Source organism: Panthera onca, chromosome A2 (genome assembly GCF_046562875.1).
Source record: "Panthera onca isolate mPanOnc1 chromosome A2, mPanOnc1 haplotype 2, whole genome shotgun sequence".
Classification (NCBI taxonomy): Eukaryota; Metazoa; Chordata; class Mammalia; order Carnivora; family Felidae; genus Panthera; species Panthera onca.
This window is the reverse complement of record NC_138340.1, coordinates 15909193-15927251: the sequence shown is the minus strand read 5'-3', so window position 1 is coordinate 15927251 and position 18059 is coordinate 15909193. Positions and strand designations below refer to the sequence as shown.

Genomic DNA, 18059 nt, shown 5'->3' with positions numbered 1-18059 from the left:
ACCCCCTTCTCTCAAGGGCCCTGACGCTCTCAGGAGTCTCTCCTCTGCACGTCCAGGGTACTCAGTCCCGTTGGAGGTGAGGTGCAAAGCAATGTTTGACTAGTGGGTCCGGTGTACAGATGAGCAAACTAAAGTCTACACCCTTCACCCGCTGCCCTGGGACCCCTGGCCCCGATCGATAAAAGAAGGGAAGATACAGCAGAATCTCTTGCTTTTAGGCTCTCGATCAGCGAGATGGAAACAAACCACCAACACGTGATGCTATCTGGCTTCCTCCGCGTGGAAAGTGCAGCCAGAGATCGAGAGGGCCCTGCCCGCCAAGCCCACAGCTCGGGGTGAGTCACCCGTGACGTGAGGCCGGGGTGTTCGCATGGGCACGGCGCACCGGACACGTGGGCCTCGCTGAGCGTCCACAGTATGAGGCCTCCCTTGGAGATCACAGTTGACCGAGCCACGCTGCACACGCTGGGGCCTGGGGACACATAGGAAAGGAGAGTAGGCCGGCGCTGAGGGGACAGGATGAGCCTCAGGTCCTGGGGGAGGACGTCGTTCCCAGGAGGCAGAAAGGGTGCCTGAAGAGGATGACAGTGTGATACCTCGCCTGGACACATAACTTTTGAAAACACGAAAGCAAAATCCCTAATCGGGACTTCCCGGATCTACAGTGTGTGTGAATTAGCCGCGGGCAAGCCCAGAGGCGAGCACCCCTTGCTAACCCCAAGAACGGACGTCTACCGGACGTGCCGGCCACGAGCCAACCGCGCTGCAGTGCTGGGGTCTCTGTTTCGGCCCAGGTGGCCCTCAGGTTAGGATGGGGACATGCGGAGCCGCCTCAGGAGGACAGGGTGGGGGACTGGTCCGGAGCGACAAGCGCCGGAAGGCCAGCAGCACGGGGCTCCCGGGAGGAGTGAAAGCAGCGGTCAAGCGGCTACTGGCTGCTGATGGTGGAAAAATTCATTAGAAACTTCAGTTTAAACCAGCGTGAGCGAAAAAGGGAATCTGTGGGCTGCACAGCCAAACCGCACGCGCACAGAGGTACAGCTGGACCCAGGGAGGACTGGATTTAGAGATTCAACGGTCGTGAGGACTTCCTCTCTCCATGCACAAAACCCCACAGACGGGGGCGGTCTGGACAGCGGGCATTTGTGCCCTGCAGGTGGGCAAGCCCAAGGCCAAGGCACCTACACACTCACTCTCGAGGAGGGTCTGCCTCCGGGCTTGCAGGCGGCCGCCTCCTCGCCCGCCCTCCCATGGGCTCTGCTCTGCCTGAGCGCTCGTGGGCGCAGAGAAGGGCAGGCCCCCGAAGGGCACTCATCCCGTCCTGGGGGGGCCTCACCCTCAGGACGTCATCCAAACCTCCTTACCTCCTAATACCGTCCCCTTGGGGATCAGGACTTCAACACATGAATTTGGTGGGGAGGCCACGTTCAGGCCGTCGTGACCCAGGCCTCTGATTCGCCCCGACCGTCAGATTCATGCTCGCGATGGAGCTGTCCCCGCCAGGCCGAGATCACCAGAGCAAACAGCGGTGAAACAGCCAGAATCCCAGCCTCCCCTCCCAGCTCTGGGCTGAGAGAACCAGGAGGCCTCCTGCTTGGCTTTGCCAGGCCACGTGCACTTCCCTGGCCAGCCACTTTGGCCGAAAGGAGGAGGCCACTATGATTGGCCTGGGCAGATCACATGCTCATGCGGTCACGTGGCCGCCAGGAAAGCTGGCGTGGGGAGGAAGCCTCCAGAGCGCCATCGTATGTAGGCACCTCGCGCGACGCATGCCTGCTGCAAAGCGACCCGGAAGCGGAAGCAGATGCCGTGGGGCTGTGCGGAGCCCTCGCTGGCGGGAGACTCCTTGGTGGACAGGCTGGAGATTATTCAGGGCGCTTACTCTGCAAGGGGTTGAAAGCTGTGCGATGGCATCTTGTAAACCAGAAATGCTGTTTGTTACTATTAGGATAGAGGCGGGGTGCCCCGGTGCTGGGGTTTCTCTGCAATTTACTTTAAAATGCTTCAGCGCCAAAAGAGCGATCCGAATGTGAGTCTGTACCGCTTCATCTACACTCTCAGGGAGGCCAGTTGCCCCCAGGAGGGCAACTCCAGGGGGTGGTAATTAGAGTTTAATCAGAAGGCCAGAGCCCAGAGGGGCTCCCACAGTGCTTCCGCTGTCTCTCTGATGGATACCAGAGGCGGCGTTAGCTGGCGTCATGAATGGAGGGATGGGTCCTCGTTGGTGAAGCACCGAGAAACCCCACGAACACGTGGGCGGGGTGTTAGAATCTACGGAGTCTTTCCTCCCTCCCACTTAGGAGTGTTGACCACCCACCGCCTGCGTGTCCAGCGGCTGATTCCGGAGGATGGGGGCCAACCCGAGTCTCTCCAGCTGGGTCTCCAATCCCGCTGCGAGAGTACTGTCACATCGGCTTCAGGTGAGACCTTCTATGGTGCGCCATGTTGGGGGAGCGCCCTGAGCAACGGAGAGTTTAGACTTCATCAAGCCCTCAGGAGACGGTGTGACTGATAGGTGCCCACTCGATAGGCAGTATATGGGGGAGGAATTCGGTCAGAGACATGTAGCGGGAGTCACCCAACATGTAGGTGGGTGAGAACGGGAGTTACTCTTGTAACCAATGGCAGCTGCTCATATTAACCAAAGGAACGCCGTGGTTGTACGTGACCAAACTGGGAGGCGGGGGTGCGCCTGGGTGGTTCAGTTGGCTTAAGGTCCGACTCTTGATTTTGGCTCAGGTCAGGATCTCACGGTTCGTGAGTTTGAGCCCTGCGTGGGGCTCCATGCCGACAGCGGGGAGCCTGCTTGGGATCTCCTCGCTCCCTCTCTCTGTCTCTGTCTCTGTCTCTCTCTCTTTCAAAAAAAATAAAATAAACAACCAAAAAACGGGAGGTGGGAGGTGCCCTTGCGAGCTCAGGGGCCCTTCAGGTTTGATCAGAAATATCTGGTATCCATCAAGTCTCAGGGTCCCAGCTGGGCTGGAGGCTGGGACAGGAATCCAACCCCCAAAGACACGGGAAAGGGTGTTGGGTGAAAGGCAGGGCCCATTCACACTGAGACTGGGGGATGAACAAGCTTCATGAGGGAGAGAGAAGTCCCAAGGGACGAGGCAAAGACCCTGCAGCCAGAACTGGAACCCAGTTGGAACCAGAGCTCATAAGAGGCTCCACGGATTCAAGCCTCAGAGTCTGGACTGCAGCCTCCTGAGAGACCTGGCAGAAGGGGACACGGGGGTGATGCCACCTGTGTCACCTGCAGAAAGGAGGCGGCCTCAGAGCCTGGAAACCAAGCCTGCCAGCCTTCCATCCATAGCTGACACGCCGGAACCACTACCAGGAAATTCAGAGAGATTAGAACTCATGACACCTTCGTCTTTATCAAGAACATTGAATCATCACCCTCTGTTTTCACTGATCAGCACTCTCAAGGTCATTGCAAAGACTACGAAGCTGGCGTGAAAGTTGCCTCGAGAAGTTCACTACTCAAACTGGCAGCTCAATTTTTCTGCAGAGGGAAGGAGTTTTTCCAGAACGTGAAAGAGGAAGAAGGCGGAGTGGGGCTGGGTGCTGTGGGCAAAAGGGCGGGGAAGAGGAGGGGACATGCCACGGCAGCCCAGAGGAAGATTTCCAGGGACTTGCTGGACACATACATGTGAGGTGGTTTCCCCGGTCCCTCCTCCACCTGGCAGAAATCCTTAGCAAGTTCCCCACTGCTCATAAATGCATGTGTATCTCCTACTTCCAGCGTTAGAACTGACCTAAGCCAGTTAAGTCATGGGTAACCATGCGGTTCCTTTGGTTAATACCAACAGCGGTCATTATTTAAAGGAGTTGAAAGTCCCCTACTCCCCTGTAACCTTGCTCCGAGGTTACCATAAAAGCAAGTCTCAGAATGAGTTCTTCCCTGAAAATAGACTTCTTCTTAGCAAGCAGGCAATACTTTCAAGTGCAAGGGGATCATCTGGGGCCACAAAGGATGTAAACAGAGACCTCAAACAAAACATATCTTAGTGAGAACTGATATAAATGGATTTTCTTGTTTTGCTTTCAAAATTCCCCCATGTGACCTGACTCCCCAACCAGAAGGGAAAAAGACAGTATGATAAAACATGAGCCTCGTGCACTGTGAAAGATTTGCAGGCGCAAATATGAGATGTTGTACGGCCCAAAAGAAGCATTTCCCCCTCAAGAGCGTCTGCCAGGAAGATCTACGAGGAGACTGCCTCATGAAGGCACAAAGGGAATTGTGACAGGGGCAGGCTTTATCTGCTGCAGGTGCAGGGAGGAAGTCCAGTCCAGGAGGGTAGGACTGGGTGTCTAGACTGTGCACGGTACAACAACAGTCCTAAGCCGAGTGAGCATCCGATACTGGGGTCCAGTCAGTCATGTGCCATTGGGGGCAGAACTCAGCATTCAGCACAGAGGTCCCAACAGTGGTGATCCTCCAAAATCCAGGAAGATGGGTGACAGGTAGGAGGGCACCTTGGACAACTGTGGGTTATAGCACCATAGCCACTGGGGTGACATTTTGGAAGACCAGAGGACCCCAGCCCTGAGCAGGAACTGAAAATGACAGAGGCTCAAGAGTGGGTTCTGGAGGGACTGAGTCACTTCCAGGTAGAGACTGGGTTCAGAGAGTGAGAGAAAATCCCAGTTATCGGAGACCGTCTGAACCAAGTTCAGGGCCACATACATTGGCCATAACTGAAGCTTAAGCCCAGAGTGTTGAGCTACATCTCCTTACCTGCCCCTTCTAAGGTCGGGACTAATCCCCCCAACGGAAGGGTTTTACCTGGGATGCATTCAGCTGCAAGTAACCAGGAACTGAACTGTAAGTGGCTTCAACAATAAGGAGATTGTTGACTCACAAAATGGAAAGATTAATACAGCAGGCTTGCGGCTGACCTCATCCAGCAACAGCAGCAGCAGTTCACTTTCCAGCGACTTTCTAGACTCTGCTTCTAGACTCTGCCTTTCTCGGGATGGTGGCTTCATTTGCAGGCTGGTAGCAAAATGGCTCCTGCCATGCTGACCTTGGGTGTGAACGGCACAACACCACAGGGTGAGCTCCCTTTGAGGCTCATAAGCCTTGTGGGCAGGATAGATTCCCTGAGCAAAACCCTCCTCCCCTTAGGAAGAAGGACGAGGAACGATACCAGCCACAACCAGAGTTTGCCAAGGGCAGGATGGAGCACAGGTGGATAGGAGACTGGGATTCCCAGGGCTGTTGCCCCTCTGCTCAGCTGCTGCATCCGGGGCGAGCCACTTCAGCTCTTCGGTCCCCAATGTTTTTCATCTGAAGATAAAGTGATTGAACTAGAGAATCTTTAAGACTCTACTCAGCTCTAAATAGTCTTTGACTCCGTGAAATGGGTCGTTCGTGGATTACTCTCTACAAAGCCTCCGAGTATGGGAAACGATTGTCATCCTTTGTGGAAGGTTACACTTTCTAAAGATGGCCACAGCGACTCGTCCCACCCCACAGGCCCATGGCCACTCTGCCATCGGGAAGTGGAGTCTAATTCTCATCCCCTTAAGTCTGTGCTGACCTGATAACTCGCTTGCTATCCCAGGGGACCATGGGAGTGTGTAACTACTGAACCGTGGGAGAAATTACCCTGACGGCCTTCCCAAAAGGCTATGCAGGTTCCAGTTCTCTCTAGCTGCCGAAGAATCTAGCACCATAGAAGAAACCCCACTAGGCTGAGCCCGCCATGCTGGAGGGGCTCTGGATAGGCATTCACGCGGACCACCCGGCTGAACTTCCAGCCCGCGGCCAGCCTCACCTGCCGGCTCTGTGCATGTGCCATGTCCGCCATCCAGCCCCCGCAGACCTTCAGATGACTGAGGCCTCAGGTGACATCATACCGTGAGCCGCATGAGAGATCCCACAGGTGAAGAGTCCAGCAGAGCCTTTTCGGAATTCCTAACCACCCCCCCCCCAAACCATGAGCAAAATAAAATGGTTGCTGTTCTACACCCCTGTGTTTTGAAGCAATTTATTATACAGCAGGAGTAACCAGAATATCCACGCGGAAAAGTGGGCGTCAACGAGCCGGGAAAGATTTAGGGTCAACTTTGAGCAGTGGTTTCCGATCGTTGCAAAACCCTGAAGACATCTAATTTCTCGTTGTGGCTGTTTAAGAAATTGGGTGGAGAGATGCTTTGAGGAACGATCTGGCAGGGTCTTGCCCGGAGGGAATGACAACGGACCTTCACATTTATGCGGCCCACTGTAGTTGGTGAAAAGCGTACTAACTCAGCTGAATGTCACAGCTAAGGGCTAAGGCACAAATCAGCCTCCCTCCTGGACTTCCTGAGACTGTGACCCACCTGTTTTCCGTGGAGAGAACATGAGTGGATGAGCAAAGCCTCCCTGTGGTGAGCGCCCATATGCATTGGGTACATTGCCGCTCAGTCCCGATTGTCTCCACGTTGCACCCTCATACGGGACAACAAGGGGGGCTGGAGTCCTCTGAGCTACCCAGTTTCCCAGCCGGGTCCCCCTCGTGCTCCTCGCGGAGCCTCCTCTGATGGCCTCAGGGTCCCGCCCCCTTTTACAGCTGTTTTTAGCAGCCTCTGCCTTGACTCTTAGTAGATGCATCCTCTGGTTATTAGTTTTCCTTGCAGCGGGTGTGCAAACAAAACCTCACGACGATGGCCCCGCGAGATGGGCAGGGCAGATACAACCGTTATTGCAGCAGCCGGCCTTCAAGGTGACCCCCGGGGGGGTCCGCACCTTCTGACGTTCACATCCTCGAACAGGGTCGCCTTGGGTAACAAATAGGACAGTGCAGAGGTGACAGGGCTTGACTTCAGAGGCCAGAACATCCAAGATAGGGTGGCTTCTGTCCTTCTGTCTCCGATTTGCTCACTCTGGGCGGAGCCAGCTCTCCCATTCAAAACTCAAGTGGCAAGAAACCAAGGGCTCCTGCCAGCAGCCGCGTGAAAGAGCCGTCTGGAAAGCAGGTCCCCCAGGCCCAGTCAAGCCTTCAGATGACGAGAGCCCCAGTGGACATCTGGCCCTCCTGCCATGAAAGGTCGGGAGCCCAGACTCCCCAGCCGAGTTGCTCCCAAATTCCTGAGCCTCAGAAACAATGTGAGATGATCAGTGCCTAAGACACTACGTTTTGAAGGAGGTTTTTTTTTTTTTTTTAAGTGATAGATAATGAAGAGAAACATCCTCTGAGACACAGAGCCTCAGAGACGGACAGTGACTGGCCCAGAGATGCACAGCTAGAGCTGCGGCGGAACAGGGAAGAGAGCCCTCACCGTGTGACCTGCTGATCTGTGATGGGCCTCATGATTCAGCTAGTCCCCACTTTGGCCCCAGAGAAGGGAGAGATGAGGTTGTGGGCATGACACGGCAAGCTGACTGAGCGGGCCCGGCCGGGCTCGGAGCCTAGACCCGCAAGGCAACTCGACTGGGAATCCAGGCGAGGGAGACTGGCTGGGACCCACTGTTCCCCCTCACGCAGGGCCCCCGTGATGAGAAACAAGCCAGCGACGGGGACGTCTTCTCACCCGGGCGGACACACACGCACACACACGCACGCACACACACGCACACACACACTTCACACACGCCTTCTGGACGCCAGCCCCTACCACAAATGAGACTACCATGACCTGCGATGCTGTGATTCTGCTGGGCTGTGGTGAAGAAGGTTTGCGGTGCTGGGCCTGAGCGCGGAAGGTCCCGGACTACGACTCAGGGTCAGCCTTGCCTCCCAGTGTCCCTGCTGCTGATTCATGTGTCCACTTTAGAGAAGTCACCCCAGCAAGGGGTGCTTTCGGTTCCCACGTGAATCACTGGCCGTGTGATCGCTGGTCACCCGTCCGCAGGCTGGGCTGTGGGCTCCATGAGCCTCCCGTAGTGACCAGCGTGGTGGTCATGGGTCAGCAGGTAGCCAACCTACGTGGCCGTTTTCTCATCCTTCCAGCTGGATCGGACTTATTCCAGCAAGAGCTACTGTGGCCCCTGGGTAGGAGTAGGATCGGGCAAGTCAAGAGGGTAGGCAAGATAAAAAGATGGGGAGGGCTGAGCAGTCCTGGCTCGTGTTCCTGGTCCCCAGTCAGGCTGTCAACAGTGTGGAGGGAGCCGCCGGGTAGAGCCATAGAGCACGGACCGCGGTTCCCAGCGGGAAGCAGAAAAATGCCCGAGCCGCAGAGGGCAGCCCCTTGGCATACAGCAGACCCGCAGATGGGAGCTAGGGAGAGAACCTGAGGTGGTGACATATCACGATCAAGGACCTCAGCGACCCGGCAGAGGGCCCTGTGCCTGATTCCCCATGCGACATTCGAGGACATCTACAACGGAGAGGAAAAAATCATAGAGTCAGGGTGCCTGGGTTCGAATCTAAACCCCAGATCCCATCACTTGGAGAATCTTGGAAAAGTTGTTAGTCAATCTGGGCCTCAGTTTCCTCAAGAGTAAAGTCAAGCGAATGGTTTTCAAACTGGGCTCCTTAGAGCCCTAGGGTTTTGCAGACCCGCCTAGAGTCTGCCATTGGGAGGCAGCCTTTAAGCCAAGACTGTCCAATCAAAGTGTAAAGTGAGTCACATATGCCATTTAAAATGTTTTAGCAGCCACGTTTTTAAAAATCTAAAACTCAATGGGTGGTGTTAATTTTCATTCAGTATATCTAAGAGATTATTTCATGTGGTCAGTTTATTACATTTGCTAATAGGATATTTTACGTTCTCTTTCTTGTACTAAATCTCCAGCGTCTAGTGTGCAATGTGCACTTAAGCACATCTCAGTTCACTCATATCCACATACCCTGCGCTCAATAGCCACGGTTGTGTACTTGGCTGGTGAAGAGGGAGGCAGGGGGGCCTGTAAAGGGAGAAGACTGCCTCCTGGTGGACAAAACAGGGGAGTGTGTGGGGAAAACTCCCGAGAAGCCATGTGTGTTTGGGGCTTCATCCAGCCAAGGGCGTGAAGGTAGGGGAAGGAGCGTGACAGCAGAGGTCGTGAATTCATCTGGCCTTTCCCGCACCGTGAGATGTTCGTGACAGCTAGCCAAGGTCTCAGTTGCTCTGAAAATGCCTTTGCATTGTGAACTGTCACGTGCATTACCTCGTTTTGAGGCTGGCCTTGTATAGGATTATGATCCAAGGGAATGGGTGGCCATTTGGGGAGAGCACACGCAAATTAGGGAAGCAGGGCGACGCGGGACTCCTGAGGAATTTGGGCGTGAGAACGCATGGCAACCCCAACACTGGGGAGAGTGGCTGTGGGCTCTTCCCTCAAGGAATTTTGCTGTGAAGGAGCGGGGCATACCAGGGGGTGGAGCACAGACCCGAGGGTGTTTTGAGTGGGGGGAAAAATACTGGGACAACGATACAGCTGCCGAACAATTGTCATGAGAAGATCAAAGGAATCAGAGTCATTCATTCGAGAGGCAGGAGAGCAGAGCTGGTTAGGAGTAGACTCCGGAACCAGCTTTGCTGGCTCCCGGAGGGGGTGTGACTTTCAGCAGGTTACCCCGTCTCTCTGTGCCTCAGTTCCCCCGTCTATACAACGTAGATGATAATAGTCCCTGCCTCTGCGTGTGCAGTGTGATGAGTTGTGTTTGACGTGAGGATTAACATATGCCGAATGCTTAGAACAGACGTAAGGAGGGGTCATGTATTAGCTGCTATGATTATAGGAGTTCCTTTAAGGGGCAGTATTTTCTGTGAGTGCTCACACAGGGGTCAGCCCCTTCCTCAGTGAGTTGAAGTTCAAGGGGAATTACGTGGCAAGTCTGAGTATCCTCTATTCAGAAGTGACAGTGTTATTTCAATAGAGGGCAGTGGCCCACAGTAAGTTCTCTAACATCTTCAACTTGTGACTGCCAAGAAAGCCAGCTTCCTGACCCGGTTGGGGACACTTGGCACCGGGGAGGTCCAGCCCCCTGTTTTACCAATATAGAAGCTTCCCTCAGGGCGCCTGGATGGCTCAGTTAGTCAAGCGTCCGACTCTTCCTCTCGGCTCAGGTCACGATCTCGTGGTTGGTGAGTTCAAGTCCCGCATGCATCGGGCTCTGCGCTCACGGAGTGGAGCCTGCTTGAGATTCTGTCTCTCCTTCTCTGTGCTCCTCCCCTGCTTTCGCTCTCTCTCTCTCAATAAGTAAATAAACATTTAAAAAGTTTTTTGTTTTTTGGTTTTTTTTTTTGTAAGAAGCTTCCCTCCTTCCCAGGGAAGTAGCTGAACTTACCAGGATTCACAATTCTACCTTTCAACTTTAATGTTGATGATTTCAATAATCTATTTTTTTTTTTTTTTCAAAATAATGCCTACCGTTTGTTGAGCCACTGAATGGCCACCAATGACCAACATCACGTCTAGCCCATCAATTCTGCAAGGGGAGTATCTTTTCCGTGTTATAGCTGTGCCTCCCAGTCTTGCCTAAATTACAGGACTCTCCCGAGCAGTCGTTTTACTTACCAAATCTAAGCCCCTGGGCCACCTCGATCTTGGCCACACTTGGGAGGGAGGGGGGGACGCGACTTAAAAAAAAAAAAAAAAAAAGGAAAATCCTGGTGGTCCAGATCCGCGCTCTAGGCCAATTAACCGGAAATCTCTGGCTGTGAGACGTCAGCATCTTCAGACTCCCCTGCGGATTCAGTGTAGCCCAGATCAAAAACCACAGGCTCTGAAGACGCGATTTTGGTTCTGGACCCGAGCCGTCCTCAAAATCGTGCCTGGAGCGTTTTTGCAGTCTGCCTGGGCGCACAGAACCCCAGTGTGCATGCGTTTAGTTGACCTGAATGACACTGTGCCACAAACACGGTCCAGAATACTTCTTTCTACTCGACATCATGTTTTGGAGCTGCAGCCACGGAGACCCATTTCTGGCTGCTGCTTTGTGTCACTATGTGTGCACGTATCAACACTGTATATGTTCATCCCCTAGTGACAGACTATTTTATTTTATTTCATTTTATTTCTTTGCCATCAAACACGACGCTGCGGTGAGCGTCTCCCCAACTCCCTGCTGAGGCCTGTGCGGAGTGTCTCTGGATGAGGACCCCCCCCCGCCCCCCAGAGTGAAGCTTTCTCCCTTCTCATCAGCCTTTGATACTATGAGTTTCCGATTTTCACTCGGGTAAAAAGAAACGATGTCCGTAGCTTACATCTGCGTATACCTGATTGCTGTGCAAGTCCCATATTCCCAGAGCCGTTCGGCACCTGAATTCAAAGGGCTGCACAGAGGGAAGTCTCCATCCAAGAACCAGTAGAAATTCCTGAGCGATGACCAGGGCTCGGCCGGGTCTGTACCACGAAGTAGACACGGCCCAGGAGGAAACGGGGACTCGGAGGTCATCATGACCGACCCGTGGGTCATCAAGGCAGTTCCTATGAGAACCGGCATCAGGATCTAGGTGTTCTGACCCCTCACCAAGGCTCTTCCTACTAGATTGGGTGGTACCTGGAGCCCATCAACAAGAGAAGTTTCCCTGCCAAGCCCGGGGTTCAGACTTTTGTGGGACAGCTGGGGGTTCTCTTTGTTTTTCTGTTTTGTTTATTTAAAAATTTTTTTATTTGGTTTTATTTTGTTTCACTTTATTTTATTTTAATTTAATTTTATATGTTGAGAGAGAGAGAGAGAGCATACATGTAAGCAGGGGAGAGGGGTAGAGGGAGAGAGAGGGAATCTTAAGCAGGCTCCGCGCTCGGCGGGGAGCCAGACACGGGGCTCGACCCCCTGACCCCGGGATCATGACCGGAGCCGAAATCGAGAGTCGGAAGCTCAATCTGACTCTTTGTTTCTTTAATCAGCTTCACGGAGATGGGTAATTCACATTCGATGAAAAGTACCCCCGTTAAACGGGCATTCCCACAAGTCTACACCAGTGTGACCACCACCAGTCAAGATAGAAAACATTCCTGACACCCCCAAAAGTGCCCTTGCAATCACCCACCTTCCTAGACAAATCACCCACCCCAGGCAGCCAGCGATTTGTTGTCAGTGTGGTTTAGATTCGTCTTTCCCAGAGTTTCTACCACTGCAGATTAGATTTATCCTTCCCCGAGTTTCCCAAGTTCCATTCAGTTCTGAATCAACTCGTGGGTGTTACTCAGCATGCTGTGTGTGACAGCCTTCCGCGCTGTTGCACGTAATAGTAGCCTGTTCCTTTCCATCGCTGACTTCTCTCCCGTCGGATGACTATACCACAATCTGGTGGTCCGTTCACTTGTTGATGGACCTTCGGTTGTTTCCAGTTTGGGGCTATAGCGAATAAAGCTGCTGCAAACCTGTTTTGTCCAAGGCCTTGTGGGGAGAGCAGGGCCGGGACCGGGCGGAGGCGTCCAAGGTGCAAAACTGAAGGACAGTCCCCCCCAGCTCCAGGAAGGAGCCAGCTCAGCACCTGCCTGCACCTGAGAGTGAGCGCCTCCTTAAACACCACCCCCCCCCCCCCCCAGCGTCTCGCTTGCCTCACCCTGGTCCTGGGACGGGCGAGCAGAGGTTTTTGTTGTGCGGCAGGATATTCACGGTCCACTTAGAGCCCAGGAACAGAGCCAGAGTCTGAGTTTCTCAGCGTGTGAGCTGAAAGACCCCTCGCGCGGCCTGGTTACCTGCTGAGCTCATTGGACTTGGGGATCCCTGCCCCCTCCCCGCCACCTTCCCGCATCAGGATTTCTGGGCCAAGCGCCTGGAGATCGTGTTTGGTACAACATAAGGGACACACCAGTACTCTGCAGTTGTAAACCCACGGCCATGGGCAGTCAACAGCCGTTGAAGCTTTTAAAGCCGAGCAGTAGGAGGACCAAAGCTTGTTTGTCTGGGATCAACGCCCAAGAGTCTTCGCCAGTGTGTGTTCAGGGGTGGCCAGACGCTGCCGAGCTCTTTGCCAGGGGGGCTGTGTCTTTTTGCTTTTCCGGCAGCGACGCAGGGGGACATCTAGTTTGTCCACATCCTCGCCGGGATCTGGTGTTGTTACTGTGTTTGATTTTCTCTCGTATAGGTATGTGGTGGTATTTCCTCACAGCTTCCGTTCATACTTCCCTCACGGCTGGCGACGTGAAATGTCCTTTCGTGCACTTGTCGGCCGTTTGTCTATCCTCTTCGGTGAAATGTCCCTTCAAGTCCTTTGCCAACTTTTAACTGAATTGTTTCTTTGTTTGTTTGTTTTACTACTGAAGGTCAAGGATCCTCTGCATATCCCGAATGTGTATATGCAGAATCCTTTGTCTGCTATGTGGTTCGCAAGTATTCTCCCCCAGTCTGTGGCTGGTCTTACAGGGTCACTTGCAGAGCAAACGTGTTTCATTTTGCTGGAGTGTGATCTATCTGTCTTAGGCTTGTGACACTCTGATGTTATGTCTGAGAACCCTTCACCAAGCTGTAGGTCCCCCAAGTCATCTCTTACGTTTTTCTAATTTTACATATGCGAGTATGTCCATGATGCATGTTGAGTTAAGTTGTGTGAAAAGTCCAACATTCAGATCGAGGTTCTCCTTCCTTCCTTCTTTTCTTCCTATTCCTTGCCTTGCCTTCCTGTGTTAGCCATTTACGTCCTTTACTTTCCACATCGGTTTTAGAATAAGCCTGTGCATGCCTACAAAAAAAATCTTAAGAGATTTTGACAGAATTGCATTGTAACTACGTATCGTTTTGGAGAGAAATGACACTTTTACTGTGATGAATCTTCCACCCTGTGAACATGGTGTGTCGCTCCATTTATTTAGATCTCCTTTGATTTCATCAACATTTTGTAATTTTCAGCATCCATGTTCTATACACTTTTTGGTGATGTATGCACAAATATTTCTTTTCTGAGAGATTGTAAATGGTACTGTACTTTAATTTTGCTTTCCATGTGTTTATGGTTAGCATAAAGAAATACAATTGCTTTTTATATGTTGATCTTTTTTTAATTTTACTTTTTTAAATTTACATCCAAGTTAGTTAGCATCTAGTGCAACAATGATTTCAGGAGTAGATTCCTTAGTGCCCTTTCCCCATTTAGCCCATCCCCCCTCCCACAACCCCTCCAGTAACCCTCAGTTTGTTCTCCATATTTATGAGTCTCTTCTGTTTTGTCCCTTCCCTGTTTTCATATTATTTTTGTTTCCCTTCCCTTATGTTCACCTGTTTTGTGTCTTAAAGTCCTCATATGAGTGAAGTCATATATTTGTCTTTCTCTGACTAATTTCACTCAGCATAATACCCTCCAGTTCCATCCACGTAGTTGCAAATGGCAAGATTTCATTCTTTTTGATTGCCGAGTATTACTCCATTGTATATATATACCACATCTTCTTTATCCACTCATCCATCGATGGACATTTGGGCTCTTTCCATACTTTGGGTATTGTTGATAGTGCTGCTATAAACATGGGGGTGCATGTGTCCCTTCGAAACTGCACACCTGTATCCCGTGGATAAATGCCTAGTCGTGCCATTGCTGGGTCGTAGGGTAGTTCTATTTTTAGTTTTTTGAGGAACCTCCATACTGTTTTCCAGAGTGGCTGCACCAGCTTGCATTCCCATATGTGTTGATCTTATATTCAACTTTGCTAAACTCTTTTACTGGCTTAGGAATTGTTACAGTCTTGTTTTGTTTTTGGATATTCTTGGTATTTTCTATGCAGATTATTATGCCACCTGCAAACAGGTACAGTTTTATTTCTTGCTTCCCATTCTGTGTGCCTTTTATTTCCTTTTCTTGCCTTACTATACTGAATAAGAGTGTTAAAAGCATGTGTCTTTGTCTTGTTCCCAGTCTTACCAGGAAACATTCAGTCTTTCACCAACTCGTGTGAGGTTAGCTGCTGGTCATTGTTACACATGTTCTTTATCAAGTTAAGAAAGTTCCCCCATCCCCGGTTCTTGAGAGTTTGATCATGAATGGGTGTTGAATTTTGTCAAATGCTTTTACTGTATTCGTTGCTATGTATCTTTTGTACTATTTTTTGTCTCGTGTGGGTATAGGGTAATACTGACCTCACAACGTGAGTTGAGAAATGTTCTCCTCTATTTTCCTGAAGGGATTATGTAAAATTAGCATTTACTCTTCTTTGCACATTTGGAAGAATTCCCCATCCAAATTATTTGGACCTGGAGATTTTTTTTTTCAGGAGTTTTTGTAAATTGTTTTTAACGTTTTATTTATTTTTGAGAGAGCGCAAGTTGGGGAGGGGCAGAGAGAGAGGGAGACAGAATCCGAAGCAGGCTCCAGGCTCTGAGCTGTCAGCACAGAGCCCGACACGGGGCTCGAACCCACGAACCACGAGATCATGACCTGAGCTGAAGTCGGACGCTCAACCGACTGAGCCACCCAGGCTCCCCTCTCAGGAGTTTTAAAATTATGACATCAGGGACACCTGGGTGGCTCAGTCGGTTAAGCGTCCGACTTCGGCTCAGGTCATTCACGCGGTTCCTGAGTTCGAGCCCCACCTCAGGCTCTGTGCTGACAGTTCAGAGCCTGGGCCTGCTTCTGATTCTGTGTCTTTCTCTCTCCGTCCCTCCCCTGCTGGTGCGCTCTCTCTCTCTCTCTCAGAAATAAACATAAAAAAATTTTTAGATTAAATTATGACTTCAATTTCCTTAAAAGTCACAAGGCCATTGAGGTTAATTTATTTCATTTTGGGGGAGCTGTGGTAGCCTGTGTAATCAGTTTGCTTCATCCAAGTTGTAGAGTTGTCTGTAGGATTTGACTACTCTCCTGTGATGTCTGCAAGGTCTGTAGTGACATCTGTTTCGTTCCTGATATTAGCAATTTGTGCCTTTCTCTCTCTCTCGTTTTTTCTGTCAGTCTTTCTAGAGATGTATCACTTTTATCCCATCTTCTCAAAGAACAAACTCTTGTTTCATTTTTCTGTTGTCTTTGTTTTCAATTTTATTATTCTGCTCTTTATTTTTCTTCCTTCTACTTACTTTGAGTTTATTTTTGCTTTTCTTGTTCCGGGCTCTTAAGATTGGGGCTTAGATTATTTCTGTGAGCGAGTTTCTCTTTTCTGATGCAAGCAATTGGCAATGAATTTCCCTCTCAGTGCTCCCTTTCTGACTCATTTTTATTCCATTCTGTGTGCTTTTTTTATTATTATTATTATTCCCCTTGAGACTTCTTTGATCTTTGGGTTATTTTAAAGTCTGCTGTTTCTTTTCCAATAACTTCCTTGGTGAAGATTTTCAGGAGCAGGAAGTTGCTTTACTATTTTTACATATTCGATTTTATTATATTCTTCGCAGCTGTTAATTTCACAGTAAGGATGTGCTGGAGGCCAAGTTCGTCTTTGTTATCGAAGGAGCCCAGAGCTTTGTCCGCTAACTTGCCTTGACAAGGAAATAGAGGTGAACCCTCCCCAGCCCCCGACCCCTGCACACATGGATACACACGCATGCCCGTGATCCACTGACACCCACACCGAATCAGCAGGGCTCATTTTCCAAAACAAGGCTAAGGGGCAGCCGCCACGGTAAACAAGAAACAGGAAAAGGAAGGTGTTTAGGAAAAAGGTATCAAGTCAGAACTAGGTCAAACCAGAAACCCCCAGCGGAAGTATCAGAAACATTTCAGGGTCTGGGTTGACGGTAGACAAGGTGCATTTCTGGTACATTGGTAACACCTGCCTTCAAAATCCTCCCCCCCTCCTCCACTCCCCACCATCACTGCCCCTATGGTGGCGGGTCAGTCATTCCGCTTTGAAGAGGAAACAAAGACACAACTCTGGAACAGAAATTCCAGGAACTAACAATGTATCAGAGTGAAAGAAAGCTGTGTCCTGCAAAGCAGTTCATCACCCGCGACAGATAATAATGCCCTTCTCGAACGCTATGTGCTGAGGCTCATAGATACACTGTGTTTATGATGATATGCAACACATATATAAACATATAAGTAAGTCTTTACCCATCCGTCTGATAACTATTTCTGTTTCCTGTTTTTTCTGCTGTTACTTCTTACATTTCAATCTATCTGGAACCCCCTATGGTTGTAGCTTGATAACACATTGACAGATCTGGCAGTGTCTAGGGTTCCTCAGCAACCCAGCCATGAAAGAAGATCTTTGGGCTCTACACTTCAAACGCACAGGGAGGGGAGGCAACTTCACCTCCCCTTATAAGCCAAAGGCACCCAGCCAGCTTAGACCAGGGTTTCTCAACCTTGGTGCTGTTGCCACTTGGATAATTTTCTTTCCTGGGAGTCTATTCTGTTGGGCAGTGTCCCTGGCCTCTATCTGCTAGATATCAACGGCTTCCTCCCAGTTGTGATAACCCCAAATGCCCCCCCGGACATTGCAAAATTCCTCCGAATGAGAGTGACTTGTTCACACGTATGCCTCCTTATCCCCTGCTCCGGAGGCTGTACCAAGCCATGATGCCTGGTGCCACAGCAGCCATTTTGCGATCATGAGGAATGGTTCTACAGAGGTGCTGAGGCTGGTATGTGAGACAGAAAGGGCCCTAGTTCTTGATGACATTGCTGAGTTACTGCACCCACCCTAGCATCATCTTCCTCTGGGAAATTAACAGCCTGCCGTTACTTAAGCCACTTTAGTTATCACTCACAGCCAAGAGCATCCTCTCTGCTTAAAACCTTTCACTTCTCCATTCAGGATGAATTTCCTTAGCCTCGCCTCCCTTTCCTGCCTCATCTCCCACGGCTCCTGCCAGGACACACTTTCTCCCCTTGGGCTGTAATTAGAGTCCTTTGAACCAGTCCCAGGGCTTCCTGTCTCCTGATTTCTACATTTGTGGTCCCCAGATGCCACATTCTCCCTCCTCTTCTCTCTCTGTTCACTCCTACTCACCTTTCCAGACTTAGCCTGTGTCGTTACCTCCTGGACATCCTCCCTGAGTCTCCATGTGGTGGTTTTGAAATGAGGACCCCAAATTATTTAACACTCCTCCATTTGAAGGGGGTCACACATTTCCTCAAGGCAGGGATTTGGACCTTTGTGACTTTTCATTCTCTGAGCACCAAAACAGTGTGCTGGTTGACTCACCCAGGTGGAGTGTTATTCGATGACACACAAGGTGACTTTTTTAAAAGAAGTTTTTGGGGCGCCTGGGTGGCTCAGTCGGTTGAGCATCCAACTTTGGCTCAGGTCATGATCTCAT

At 50.9% G+C, this 18059-nt stretch overlaps 1 protein-coding gene across 1 annotated transcript in view; it reads left to right on the top strand.

The window, feature by feature from the left end:
- Nucleotides 1–2295: 2295 nt before the first annotated feature.
- XCR1 (X-C motif chemokine receptor 1) overlaps nucleotides 2296–18059 on the top strand; it is a 37943-nt gene continuing 22179 nt past the window's right edge. The window contains exon 1 of the mRNA XM_060630816.3: nucleotides 2296–2420. The gene's annotated coding sequence lies outside the window, so the exon portion shown is untranslated. The remainder of the gene's footprint in view (nucleotides 2421–18059) is intronic.